This window comes from Pinus tabuliformis, chromosome X (genome assembly GCF_031772625.1).
Source record: "Pinus tabuliformis cultivar Carrire ecotype Pingquan chromosome X, CPIR1, whole genome shotgun sequence".
NCBI lineage: Eukaryota > Viridiplantae > Streptophyta > Pinopsida > Pinales > Pinaceae > Pinus > Pinus tabuliformis.
Window position 1 is genome coordinate 1,579,138,401 of NC_142308.1, and position 15,411 is coordinate 1,579,153,811.

Sequence of the window (15,411 nt, forward strand, 5' to 3'; positions counted from 1 at the left end):
TTGACCTGAGGGAGATAGTAGATTGGAAAATGGGATTTCCAGATTCCCAGGAGGTCTGTACCATCTCTGTGCTTCTTTCTTAACTCACAAACTATTTCTATGTGGTATGTGTTGCACCGCTCTATAGTTTCTCTCATCTGATAATCTCTGTCAGCAAGGGCCAACCATTCCAGGTCCTTGTGTGGGGCATTTAATGGTGCAATGTTTAATGCCACAGGGGTTTCCATTGTCAACTGATACTTGGAATTGTATTTGAACTTGATTTTTGGGCACAACAATACAGAGCAGTGGATTTCAATGAGCAGGGCAATTTGCAGAGAGAACAAGGTAAATTGGGGTGAAACTGAGTTGAAACGCTCCTGGGAGGGATTTAAAGAGCAAATGCTGGGACTGAGAATTGCTTTTTCAGTGGATTTGTCTGGCAATGGTTTAGATTCGCAAATGCGCGATAAGTTGTGAATTTGTGGAATTTTTCACAATGGGGGTCCTCTGTAGGCGAATTTGGGATTACAGTGGGGAAATGAAGTTCCAGTTACTGAGGATTCTTAGCAATTCTTATGTTTTCCCTCTTTTCTTGTTTGCCTTAGTGAATTATGCAAAGAGCAAGGCATGCAGAGGGAAACTGATAAATACTTGGGCAGAGTATGACGATGGTGTTGAAAGTCAGGTGGACACACGGCGCCAGCAGTGAGGGAGAAAGCTTCAAAGTTGGCGGATAAGCAACGTAAAACACTCATGCAGGAGCACAGTGCGTATTTCGGCGAAAAAAGGGGAAAAACGAGCTTTTGCGCACTTATATAAAAATTTGGTATTTGGTGCCTTTTTAGTGGATGACGTCATCATGAAGTCATTGGTCCGACAGGGTACGGAGGTGTGACGTGGCGGCTCATGATTGGAAGTGATGTGGACGAGCAATGTGGAGGACAGGCCGGAGAAATGGCGGATGGGCGGGTGACGTAGTGCTGATGTGGAGATGACGTGGGGCGGGAGCGGGACAGTGGTAACAAAAGCGGTTAGTGGTATTTATCAGACCGCTAAGAGTACGGGCCCGGTAATGGTCAGAGGTCGCCCGCTCCAGTAACAGGCGGGCACGCGTCCTCGGCCCTACGTCACCCTCTGACAAATTTCGGGCGGTAAAGGGCGGAAGTAAGGGGTGGTCCGAAATCATTGTGGGCCGTCGGATGGGAGGGCCCAGATCCGACGGACGACGGGCTGCGGATGTGCGAGGGCGATACGGCGGGACCCGGCGGAGTTTTTTTTAATATTTTTTGTTTTTTGCGGTGAGGCGCGCCGAAATATACACTTTGGAAAATCGGAAAAAAGTGGGTTTTTACAAAATTTATACAATGGCGGGGATAATGAAATGTTGTGGGTTTGCAAAGTGGATAAGGGTAGGTACGGGTTATTAAACTAACCAAGTGTTAGTTCAATTCCCAACTTTAAAATGAACCAAATACAAGAAACCTTTGATTCTGTAGCATTCTCCAAACTTTGAAAATATGGCTATAATGCCCAAGGGGGGTATTTACATATTTTTTGGGCTTTTTTCATAATAGTGCTATAGTAGTAGGGGAAAAAGGGAGCACTTAGGGAGTTAGATAATAGGGTTAGAAGTCAGTGTGAATTGGGGATGTGAAAGATTGAAAGTGAGGAATAGAGAACTAAGTTTAGTGAGTAAACTTAGATTTTGGAGTGGATGAGGAATGATTTTACACAAGAAATGTGGCTTCTTTTCGGAGAAGAAGGTGAAAACTTGTCATGAAATTTCCAAGAAGAAATACAAGGAGGATTATTTGGGAAAGTCCTAAAGTTCTCTAGGGGATGTCAGAAAGAGAGTCTTTGGGGGAAAACAGGGGAAGTTAGACATGCTCCTATGTTTTGTCTTCAAAGCGCTGCATAGATACCTCTGCAACTGCTAACATGTGCCTTCTTGATCAAGGCCAAAACTGAATAGGATCAGGATTTTGCAACTTCTGGCTACCTACCCAACTTAGAACCTAGCATTTTTTGTTACTTCAGGGAGGGTGCACTTAGACTTGCAAACCCTCATATGCTCTTTTATTTTTGCTGCCCTCCTATCTAAATCTACCCTTATATCTTCCAAGGGCCCAGATTGAGCTGATGGGCTCCTTCCTTTCTCTATCCAGCTAGTCATCTTTCAAGCTTGAACTGTTTGAACAGGTACTCATTCCCTACTCTAAAACAGGTAATTTAAAACATGGCAGGGCCCAGTTTGAACTGTTGAGCCATCCATCAAGATAGCAGTGGCATTTTGATTGGCCACTTTCCTGGTCTTTCTTTGGGGTTCATTTCAATTATTTTTTCTTTTGACCAGTTCCTTTTCTTGCCTTTTGATTATTCTTTTAAGGCATACCCTCTTTACATTTTTTAACTTTTTGCTTTGTTCACAAAAATGGAACCTTTGTATCATCAAAGATGATCATTTTTAGCACTTCCACTGTCAATCATGAAATATAAAACCCTATTGGTATAGGAGGCTAACACTATGTTGCCATAACTCCTTCAAAATCCCTTCCTGGTTCCATCTGTCCTTACAATTTTTAAAGTGTTGTCGAGGGTCATGGTCCCCTCTGTACTTTGAAAATTATTGACCATACTCCCCCTCCTGTCTGAATCTTACTTCCATTTCTTTCTGGATCTTCTCCCAGTCTCGGAGGTAGTTGTGGTGAACTCCCTGCCATCATGTTGGGGTCGCTTGCAATGCGTTGTTTAGTAACAATATTTTATGCTCTTCAATAACAACTGCACCAATGTTGTTGAAAAATTAATTTACTAAGTCTATACCATTAAATATAGGGAAGTACCTTACCTCCGTTCCAATCCAATTGACCCGACATATTGCAACGCAACATCTAGTGTTGATCTCATATCCACTCTACTGCCAATCGTCCCATGCGGCTTCTGAGCCAACCTCTGAACTTTGAATACTTCTCTAGCTACAAAATCCTTCAGCTGTTGGGTTTATGTGGTCCTACCTCTTACTCGCTGTCAGCGGATAAAGTTGATCTAGCATCCATAGATATTCTCTGTCATCTGCTAGTTCTGTGAATCTGGGTCCCTGATAGGGGTCTACAGGTTTAATCACCATTACGCCCACCTCAAGAGTCATTAGTTCCTTCTTTAAGTCTATTATAGCATAATTTTCAAAGGCCCAGTCTATCCCAAGCAGTGATGGATAAGGATCCTTGTCTCCCATAATATCTATTACTTTGAAATCTTCATGGGTCTTTACACATGCCACATCCACTTCTATATCCTTTAGTCTCTAAATTACAAGTATACAATACTGATTCACCATCCGCAACTGGATTGGTGAGAATGTCAATTAAGGTTTCCCCAATGATTCCCACATTTTCCTTGGTAAGATGTTGACATCAGAGCCAAGATCTAGTATAGTGTCTGTTGTACCTTAAGAAACCAATTTCCTGGCTGTGTAGAAATTGTGCTTAAGACATTAATGATTATAATGATTGTCACTTGTTTGTCACTTAATTATATGTTGTGTTCTCAAATGAAGGACCTGGGAAATTTGGTTCTTAACCCTCAATACTTAGGCGATAAGAAATATCAGAATTCCATTTGATTGTTGAATATAAATGATGAATGAAGAAAGCTTGACTAAGTCATAGACAATATGCTGTTTTACACAGGATCTACTATCTGTGACACTTGGAGAAGTTATAGATAATATGTTGTCTTACACAGAAGCTACTATCTGTAACTTAGAAGAATTGCAGAGGTGTGAACTTCAAGTATAGGAGCACTCTTTTAAGGGATTTTAACTTTATTTACACAATAAAATAAAGACCTGCAGCTTCATTACCATACTTAAAGGAAGAAAACATAAGACGACACATAACAGAGAAGACACAAAATCATACCCAACAATGTAAGGAAAAATTCTGATTCTTTCATTAATCAACAGTTGTATTAGGAATTCAGTAGCTTAATCTCCAGGTTCTCCAAAATTTGAACCCCTTCTCTATAAATTTTCCTCTTTTTATACATTATAAGGCAGTTGGTGATCACCAAACTGTCAAACTACTTAACTATTTTCCTAACTGTCTAGAGTCAAAATTATTATAGAACATTACACAGAGGGTAAAAGACACCTCATTCTAAAAGAACATAGAATAACAAGAAGTAACAGAAGTTAGAAAGTGATGATGACTGTTAGCTTTTCGGCTCTGTTGTTTGATTGCTGATGAAGTCTCTCTGTAGATGCTTTAATAATGATTAAACTGTTTTAATCATAATAAGCTGTATTTGACAAAACCCCATGCATGGACCCGGGCCCACGTATGTATCGGGCACGTTTTGATTGGCCAAAACACAAGGAAACCCTACCAATCACCTTTCTTTGGAGTTTTAGTCATCCACCTTTAACTTTGGCTATTTTGCTTAAACAGCGGAATCGACTAATTTACGCGGAACATTAGTTTACCATGGAATTGAAAGGGATTAACAATCTGATTCACAAACCTATCAGGTCTGCCTTGGATGTACGTGAACTGTCCAATCACTCATTCAATCAACGGTTCAATCCTTTGGAACTCACGAGACTTTAAACTTGTTTGAATCAAACCTTATCGAGTCCACCTTTTTAATGCTCCGTTGGCTCCCATATGGACCCGATGGGAAATATAAACCCCCAGTTAATAATCTATCGGGTCCAATTTTAGCGATAAAATCTGATTATTTTTCCACTCGATATTTGTCAGATCCCGTCTGTTTGGATGGACGGTTGAGATTGGCCCGGACCTCAACAAATCTAAACTATGTTTGATATGCCATCACATCCGATTAGTTACCCACCCGATTATCGTCGGATTTGTGGCCTGTTGATCGGACAACCTGAACTTCTCGTAGGTACACCGTCGCATCCGATCTCTAAAATGAACTCATTCTAGTTAACTTATGTGATCATCGTTGAATCTATGGCTTGTTGATCAAACATACCAGATATTCTTGCAGGTTCACATTCAAAAGCCAATCAAACAAAACACTTTATTTCTTTTAAAATTTTCGAGGGTAAAGAATATAAGGGAGCTTCATTGAGGTCATCATACTTATCAAGCTATCACTTGATCGCGCCTCTTGAACCTACACGACCTTTAGACAATAGTTTTATTTTTCATTTATTTTGATTTTTTTGTTTCATTTTGTGATAAAACTGAAAATAAGACTAAAATAACAATGGAAGCTACATAATTTGGCTCCACTTGGCGATAGTGCTTTTTCCACAGAAGCACTAAGAACTGCAAATCAGTGCCTTCACCTCGAGCATGGAGTCATATATAGCAACCAATTCAAATTCTGGAATTTGTACACTGAATTCACTCCGATATATACAATGATAGGATGCTTATGCTTTAGAACTGGAAGTAATGCTTGAGGTATTGCCCATTGATAGGTAGCTGTAGAGTTTCACCATCAACATTCTCAAGAAGGAAAGTGTTATTGGACCTTGCTTCAACAATTCTAAAAGGACCATACCATAGAGGATCAAACTTCCCATGCTTACCTTTATCTTCTCTTCTGGTATCCCATCTTAATACTAGATCTGCAACTTTAAAGTCAATCTCCTTGGCTTTTCTGTCAAAAATACTTTTCATCTTTGATTGATACATAATCAAGTTGTCTCTTACCTTGTCCCTATTCTCACTTAGCTCCACTACTTTATTCATTCTTATTATCAAAGCATTGGGTTCTTCTTTTGCCTCCTGAATCATTGCAATCACAGGCTTCACAAGTTGACTTGGAAACAGAGCCTGAGTTCCATATACTAATTCAAAAGGTGATTTGCCTGTAGATCTTCTTGTAGTCACTCTAGCAGCCCATAGAGAAAACTTTAACTTAGAATCCCAGTCTTTTTGGTTCTCTGCAATAGTTTTCTTAAGGATCTTCATCAAAGTTTTGTTAGTGGATTCAGCTAATCCATTTCCCTGCGGATGATAAGCTGTTGAATGAGACAAAATAACATTATACTTTTGACAAAAAGCAATAAACTTACTTGAATTAAAGACTTGAGCATTGTCTGTTATGATTTTGATGGGGCATCCAAATCTGCTGAAAATATTCTCCTCTAAGAACTTCATCACCACCTGATCATTTGCCCTCTTAGTAGGTATAGCTTCTACCCACTTGGTGAAGTAATCAGTAGCTGTGAGAACCCACTTGTGCTGTCCACTTGAAGGTGGGTTAATCTCTCCAACAAAGTCCAATCCCCATTGTCTGAATGGTTCCTCTATGAAGATTGGGATCAAAGGCAAGGGAGCTAACCTCTTCTTCTCAACAAAAAAATGACACTTCTGATAGCTTATGACAAACTTAAATGTATCACCAAATAAAGTAGGCCAATAAAATCTTGTCTGAAGGATTTTATGTGTAGTAACTTTCCAACTATAATGTCCTCCACATAACCCCTCATGATGATCTTTGATTGTCTCTGTAAAGTCATCTTTTGTTAAACATAACAACAAAATTCCTACAGGATCCTTCCAGTATAATCTTCCTTCCACAATCACATATGGTCGTGCTTTGATATTTAATGCTCTATACTTTGTTCTATTCAAGGATTGGGGATAGGAGAGATAACACAAATAATGGATTATATGCTTGTACCATTCTGAACATAAAAATTTATACCTAATCTTCATACCTGAATCTGGCTTTTCTTCATTTTCTTCAATTGTTTCTTCATCCACAGGTGTCAACAAGTTGATTCCCAATGCCTGAAAGTTCGACTCTGTCATCATTTTTGCCAATCCTTGCCCTTTCACCAACTTTGTGGGTTTTATGTCCAAGTCATACTCTTGGATCTTGGCTATCCATTTTCCTCTTTTACCTTCTACATCTCCATGTACTAATACATCTTTTACTACAACATTTGGCACATAAGCAATGATCTGTGACTGTAGCACATAATTTCTAAAGGCTTTTAGGGCTTTTAACAAAGCATACACCTGCTTTTCAAGAATATTATACTTTATCTTAGCATCCCTGAGAATCTTGCTAAAGAATGCAACAGGCTGCTCCTTCTCTTCATCATTCTTCTGCAGTAAGACAACAACTAGTGAACTTGGTGATGCGAATGAAAAAACTTGGAAAGGCTTTTGATAATCAGGGTTGATTAGCACTGGAGTTGCCTATAATGCTTCTTTAATCCCGGAGAATGATTCTCTAGCTTCCCTGGTCCAATGCACTTCATTCTCCTTCTTTAGCGTATTAGTAATTTCTTTTACATTTTTTTCATAATTGGACACAAATCTCCTTAAGAAGTTTATTTTTCCCAAAAACTTTTGAATATCCTTTTTACTCCTAGGCAGTGGTATTTTTTTCACAACTTGTACTCTTGCTGGATCTATCTTCACTCCATCTCTAGAAACAATATGCCCCAATAGTTTGCCCTCTTCCAGAGCAAAGATGGATTTCTTGGGATTTAAGGAAAGCCCAAATCTTCTACATTTTTGAAAAGTCTTTTTCAAATGGTCCAAATGTTCTTCATCAAACTTTGAGAAAACAGTAATATCATCCAAATATATTACTACAAACGTATCTCCCACAAATGCAATGTCCATAGCCCTCTGAAATGTAGCACCTGCGTTCATCAATCCAAAAGGAATTCTGGCATACATAAAGGTCCCCCAAGGAGTTGTGAATGTTGTCTTCTTTTGATCTTCTCTATCCACAACCACCTGGTTATACCCAGAGAATCCATCCAACATTGACATTCTAAAAGATCCTGTTACCTTCTGTAGCACATGATCCATCTTAGGCAACAGATAATTATCTTTCAAGGAAGCCCTGTTGAGATTTCTGAAGTCCACACATAACCTTATCTCTCCATTTTTCTTTCTTACATGCACTAAATTAGCCACCCAATCAGAGTATCTGAGTGGAACTATTATTTTGGCATCAAGCAATTTTTTGACCTCTTTTTCAATTGATGGTAGAAGCAGAGGATTTATTTGTCTAAGCTTCTGTTTAAAGGGCTTAATTCCCTCCTTCAAGGGGATCTGGTACTAAATAATATTTACATCGTATGTTTTGAGATCCTCATAGGACCATGCAAAGACATCAACATAGTCCTTGAAAAGTTTAATATATCTCTCCTGATAATTAGGTGAAACTCCACTAAATAATTTGACTAGCCTGGGTGTTATAGACATTTTTGTGCCTCGCGTCAAGGAACATGGAATGTCAATAATTACAGGGATCCTCAGTCCCTAAATATGTTGTTCTTACCCCTAAAAGAACAAGGTCATCAAACAACAACACTTCCAATCAGTTCTCCACCTGAAAACACTTCAAAACAGGCTTATTTTGGATCATGTCAGCTGCTTAACTGAGCATCTGCGCTGTATTGCAACTGTCCCACTCTGTACCTGCGCTAGAAGTCAAAAACAATGAAGGCTACCTGCGCTGGGCGAGATTGGCCAAGTGGCACAGTCATCCTGCAAGGTGTCAATTGCCCAGGAAGCTTCCAAAATGACACTTGGTTCATGAGATTCGCCCTGTGATGAGTAAGAGGTACTTGATCACCATGTGTAAGCAAGGATCTCCAAGTGGACACACGAACTGAAGATTAACTAAAGATGGAGAGGACACTAGTCAGCTATATGCCAGCCTCCAGCTGACTCATCCTTTCCTCTTCCCTCCTATATATAGAGCTCTTCTATGAGGTCTAGTGAGGCTGGAATTTTGTATAAGCAAGGAGGTGCTGTTGGTATACTGCCAGGATTATTGGGTGATTGTTTTACTAGAGGTGAAGAAGAGAGTTCTTGCTGCCGAGGAGGTGCTGCTGGATTGGGGCCAACATCATTGGTTGTAACTTCCTCTGGAACCCTGTTACTTTCTATCAATAAAGTTTGCATGTTCTTCTATATACTTGTTTTACATAATTGCTTTTGTGTTTACATGTATATTTGATGCAACCTAATCCATGCTTCAATTATGATTGCTTGTATCTCGTAGTTTGCTCCCTTTTGTTGTGCAGATTCTGTGTGTAGCTGGATCGGCTTGGAGAGTAAAGAGCTGGGAACGGGATACAAAGCGAGAAGGACAAGGATCGACTAAGCGCAAGACACCAGGTTGGTTGATCCTCTTTCTATTCTCTCTGTGCTTTCATAAAGATGAACATGAAAACTTTGTCATTCAGTTGTTGCTAAAGTCTGTCACCTTTAGAAAGGGTTAGTGTCATCCGCATCGGATACTTTTCCCCACAACACTGGGTTCCTCCTGAGTTCCAATATTATGATCTTGAATGTGTTCATCCTGTGAAATTTTCCCTGAGTCAACAACCACATCATTGGGGTTAAAAAGCCTTTCAAGAGGGACAAGCCCCTTTGGCAGAATATTATCTTTCAATTGAAAAACTTTTTGATTAGCTATTGAATCTTTTAAACCACTAACTTCTGCAACTTCTGTTGTTTCATCTTCATCCTGATCAATTTCTATGCCTTGAAACTCTTCAACCATAGTAAAAAATTCTTTAATCTGTTGATCATCTTCAAAAACTTGCCAATGTTTAACATTATCAGGAACAAAAGGTCTGTGCCTCATTTCTACCTCATATCTTAGTTTTGGATTAATAGGAGGCTTGAAAGTACTAGCAGCCACAACCAATGAATCTGCTAATCTGTTCCCATCCCTTGGAATGAACTGAATGTTAAAAGCTTCAAAAAATTTCTCAACCAAATCCCATACTTCATTTATGTATGCCCTAAGCCTAGGGTGTTTTGTTTGACAATGATTTTTTATTTGTTTGATAATCAACTCCGAATCTCCAAAAGTAGAAATTGACTTAATTCCCATCTGTTTAGCTGTTTGCAGAGCAATAATCAAGGACTCATATTCCGCCACATTGTTTGTTGCTTCAAACTCTAATTTAAAGGAAAAAGGGAACATATTACCTCCAGTTGCAATAAGAAGAAAACCAACACTTGTTCCTTCCTTGGAATAGGCTCCATCAAAGAAGCATTTCCACATTCCTTCAATTTGCAACTCTGTATTTACACAGGTTGAAGTAAGCTGCCTCTAGCTATCTTCAACCAACTCTGCATTATCATGCAGCATGAAGCAAGCAAAGTCATATTTCTCCTAGCTATATACAGGGGAATTACTTGCTCCATTTTTTGTAATTGTTTTTTCAAATTTAGTTTCTCTGTACAATCTCCTCTCATCCCCACCAAAAGTCGGTTTAACATCATATATAAAATCCAGTTTCAGAACACCACCCAATTTAGCCCCCCATGACCTAGATAGTAGCATTCCAAATCTAGCAGGGATATCTGCTACTACTACATCCATGACCAAGCTTCTAGCTGGAATCTGGGCTAGTGACACTACCAGATCCTTAATGACCCCCAGACACTTGACTTTGTTTGAATCAAAAGAGTACAGGTCTCTATAGGGTTTGGTAACTTGTAGATTTAGTTGCTTCATCACTAACAATGGCATAAGATTGTGTGAAGCTCCTAAATCAAACATACAATTATGTAGGAGGAAATCATGGATCAATAAGGAAATATAAAAAGGATGTGTTGAAGGATCTACTTCCTCTACATGTGGACCAAAAACCTATTGGTTTTTCTTCTTGCAAATTTACAGTGTCATTTATATTCACATTTTCTTTTAAATTAATAAACTCAACAATCTCCTCTGATAAGCTGGTGTTTTTGCTAATTCTGTAAGGGGAACTTGAATTCTAACCTTTTCCAATTCTTTAGTAAGACTAAACAAATGACCCTGTTTAGCATTCTTTTCATTTTCATCTTCTCCTTTCTTCATGGCTGAAATTACTTGGGGAATTGAAACAAGTTTCTCCAAAGGAATTTTTCCACTTTGGTCTTGAGAAGACTCACCTTGAAGTATTTGTGTCTTGCCATTTGCATTTTGTTGTTGCTTTCCTTTATTTACTTGTTTTGTAGGCTGAGATTCTTGTGGAGTCGCCTTTGGTGAGGAAGCTGGAACTTGCTGCTCACTTTCATTTTCTTGACTTCTTGATCTTTTCCTTGATCTCAAGTCATATTTCTTATGTAGTTCTGCCTGCATAAAATTAGAGAATTGCTTCCAATATTCATCAATTTCATTTTCATCATAAATGGCATCTGTTTCGGCATATTCATACTCTTCTCCTTCAACACCAAGTTCATCTTCATCTACTGCATATAACGTAGAAATTTGATCTTCATGGTCCCTAGGGTGCTCTAGTACTTCACCAGGATCTGCCTCTATATACAATGGTGCTTGAATCTGATCTTGATCTTTTCTCTCCTTTTGCAAGATTTGCAAAGGTTGTCTTCTATATTGGGGATTAAAGTTCTTATTATATTGTGTTTGTCTCTGAGAATTCTTATTTTCCAACTCTAACTTATTCAATTTATCTGACAAAGTTTTAATTACATTACTCATATCCTCTAGTGTTTGACTTTGAGAGGATTCTATCTTTGCCTTTCCCTTGTCTTGGATAGGCTATGTCTCTGGTGCTTTTCCTACAGCCACTAGATTTTCTTCTATCTCTAATGCATCTGTTTGGATCTGATCAAGGGTTGGGTATCTCCTCTCCCTCAATGTAAATCCAAAATCTGACTCAAAATCCCCTGCAAAAGTTATTTTTACACCAGCAGGAGGGGGCTTAATCTCCACTGGAAGACTATTGTACAATTTATTAAATATTCCGGTGAATTCAACTACAGTTTCATTAGATTTCTTCTTTATATCATTAAACTCTGTTAATGACTACCCATGGTCTCTTTTTTCTCCCCATCTCTGGGTGAATAGGCGCTCCATCTCTTCCCAAGAAGGAATAGATTTATTAGGAATTCATTTAAACCATTTTCTTGCTTCTCCATCCAAGGATTGAACAAAAAGTCTTAGAACAACATCTAGATGTTCAACCTTTAGGTTTTCTCCAGAATTACAAAATACTAATATATGATTCTCTACTGTTTGTTCATCTTCCCCTATAAAACGAGGAAGAATCTTGAGGTATTCTTGTGGCATTTGATTCAACGGTTGTGGCAGTTAAAGAGGTGCATATCTATTCATAAAAAATGTAGGAGATGCCATGTTTTCTCCCAAATTTATTGAACCTTGATTACTAGAAGACGTGGAAAGTGACTGAGGAGTAAATGGATTGTGCAAAGGTGGTAATGCAGTTATAGGTTCAGGCTGAAAAACTATAACAGATACTAAAAAAGAAACATACTCTAAAGACTGTTCCTAACAGTTGGGTTCTTGAAATGACTTGGATGTAAAAGGTGACTCTTGGTCAATAAAAGATGAATGTGAAAGATGTGATGAACTGCTACCTGGTGCAGACAGTGTAGGACTTGGTGTAAGTGGAGTTTTAGGCCTTCCAACCCTCTTGGAAACTAGTCTTTCAGGATCTGAAAGGGCTTGAACTTTCTGTTGTGAGGTATCTAACCTTGTATGGGGTCTCCTTGGAGCCAGAGTTATTACTTTTGTTCAAAACAACCAAATATTTTCTCCTCACTAAACAACCAGAGGAAAATATTGAAAACCCAGGGAAAAGTGTTAATGTCTTCTCTCCCCAACAACAACACCAATTAATTTTGTACCTTAAGAAACCAATTTCCTGGCTGTGTAGAAATTGTGCTTAAGACATTAATGATTATAATGATTGTCACTTATTTGTCACTTAATTATATGTTGTGTTCTCAAATGAAGGACTTGGGAAATATGGTTCTTAACCCTCAATACTTAGGTGACAAGAAAATATTAGAATGCCATTTGATTGTTGAATATAAATGATGAATGAAGAAAGCTTGAATAAGTCATAGACAATATGTTGTTTTACACAGGATATACTATCTATGACACTTGGAGAAGTTATGGATAATATGTCGTCTTACATAAAAACTACTATCTGTACCTTAGAAGAATTGCAGAGGTGTGAACTTCAAGTATAGGAGCTCTCTTTTAAGGGATTTTAACTTTATTTACACAAGAAAATAAAGACCTGCAGCTTCATTACCATAATTAAAGGAAGAAAACATAAGACGACACCTAACATAGAGACACAAAATCATACCCAACAATGTAAGGAAAACTTCTGATTCTTTCATTAATCAACAGTTGTATCAGGAATTTAGTAGCTTAGTCTCCAGGTTCTCCAAAATTCGAACCCCTTCTCTATAAATTTTCCTCTTTTTATACATTATAAGGCAGTTGGTGATCACCAAACTGTCAAACTACTTTACTATTTTCCTAACTGTCTAGAGTAAAAATTATTACAGAACATTACACAGAGGGTAAAAGACACCTCATTCTAAAAGAACATAGAATAATAGAAAGTAACAAAAGTTAGAAAGTGATGATGACTGTTAGCTTTTCGGCTCTGTTGTTTGGTTGCTGATGAAGTCTCTTTGTAGATGCTTTAATAATGGTTAAACTGTTTTAATCATAATAAGCTGTATTTGACAAAACCCCATGCATGTACTTGGGCCCAGGTATGTATCGAGCGCATTTTGATTGGCCAAAACACAAGGAAACCCAAACAATCACCTTTCTTTGGAGTTTTAGTCATCCACCTTTAACTTTGGCTATTTTGCTTAAACAACGGAATTAACTAATTTACGCGGAACATTAGTTTACCACAGAACTGAAAAGGATTAACAATCTGATTCATAAACCTGTCGGGTCCGCCTTAGCTGTATGTGAACCGTCCGATCACTCATTCAATCAACGGTTCAATCTTTCGAAACTCACGAGACTTTAAACCTGTTTGAATTAAACCTTATTAAGTCCGCCTTTTCAACGCTCCGTTGACTCCCATACGGACCTGATGGGAAATATAAATCGCCAGTTAATAATCTATCAGGTCCGATTTTAGCGATAAAATCTGATTATTTTTCCACCCGATATCCATCGGATCCCGTCTGTTTGGATGGACGGCTGAGATTGGCTCAGACCTCAGCAAATTTAAACTCTGTTTGATATGCCATCGTGTCCGATTCGTGACCCACCCGATTGTCATCAGATCTGGGGCCTATTGATTGGATGGCCCAGAGCTTCTTGTAGGTAAACCGTCACATCCGATCTCTGAAATGAACCCATTCTAGTTAACTTATGCGATCACCGTTGAATCTGTGGCTTGTTGATCAAACGTCCCAGATCTTCTTGCAGGTTCACATTCAAAGCCAATCAAGCAAAACACTTTATTTCTTTTAAACTTTGCAAGGGTAAAGAATATAAGGGAGCTTCATTGAGGTCATCGTACTCTTCAAGCTATCATTTGATCGCGCCTCTTGAACCTGCATGACCTTTAGACAATAGTTTTATTTTTCATTTCTTTTGATTTTTTTGTTTCATTTTGTGATAAAACTGAAAATAAGACTAGAATAACAATGGAAGCTACAACAGTGTCCTTGATATGAAATCTTGCAATTTGAACATGAATTTTTAATTCTCTACTTGTTCTCTTCTTGTTCCTCTGTACTCTTCTAGTGTGTCTTTCTGGCAAGTTAGCGAAGATAACTCCTCCCTCAAACTCCTCCTCTGGGATGGTCGCATTCAGAATTTTCTGCAACTGCCCCAGAATCTGGTCATCATTCACGATCTACATGAATAATATAAACGATTCCTCGATAGGTTGGACCACTGTGGACTATGAACGGTTCAGGCTCTTATCTTTATGAGACATTGTCTGCCCCTTTTGTAGTCTTGTGCCTTCAACTAGATTGTCAAAAATTTTGTTTCCTCCTTGTAATACTACTTATGCTTTTGGGGGTCATAGGAGAACTTTGGGGAGGCCATTTTGATGATCGTGGGTTGGTTCGGGGTTCCTTGATCATCCCTAGTATTTTTTACTCTGTGTGTAACTTTATTAATATTGGATAGGGGGCTGTCTTCGTTACTCTTAGTTTTGCGTTAATCAAGTTTTAACCCCTCTGCCTATTTTTCTCCTCCCATTTTTCAATTTTCTACAGAAAATCCTCTGTTGAGTGTGCATTGACCCTGCACTAAAATCACCAGGGCCTCCTTGGTAGTGGGAAATCCCGTGCAAAATGTCCTTCTTGGTCACAGTTGTAACAATGAACTAGGCCTTGACCTCCTTCCCTTCCACCCCTTGTTCCTCCTCCTCACCCTCCTCGAGTGGTCTCATTGACTCGGAAGCTTGAGCGGTCTAACCTATCTTCTAGACCATCGAACGCTCTACATTGGTCAGTGTGGTGAGTTGTGGAAGAACAAAAATCACAATAATAGTTATTTGGAACATTGGAGTACTTTTGTAATATCAGGCACAAATGAGGAGAGTGTCCATACCCCCTGCATACTTCACAACACTCCGATTGGTTGTGGCCAGGATACAACCCTTGCGATCCTACTTGCGTGACTCCCACTGCGGGTGTAGGCCCAAGTGTT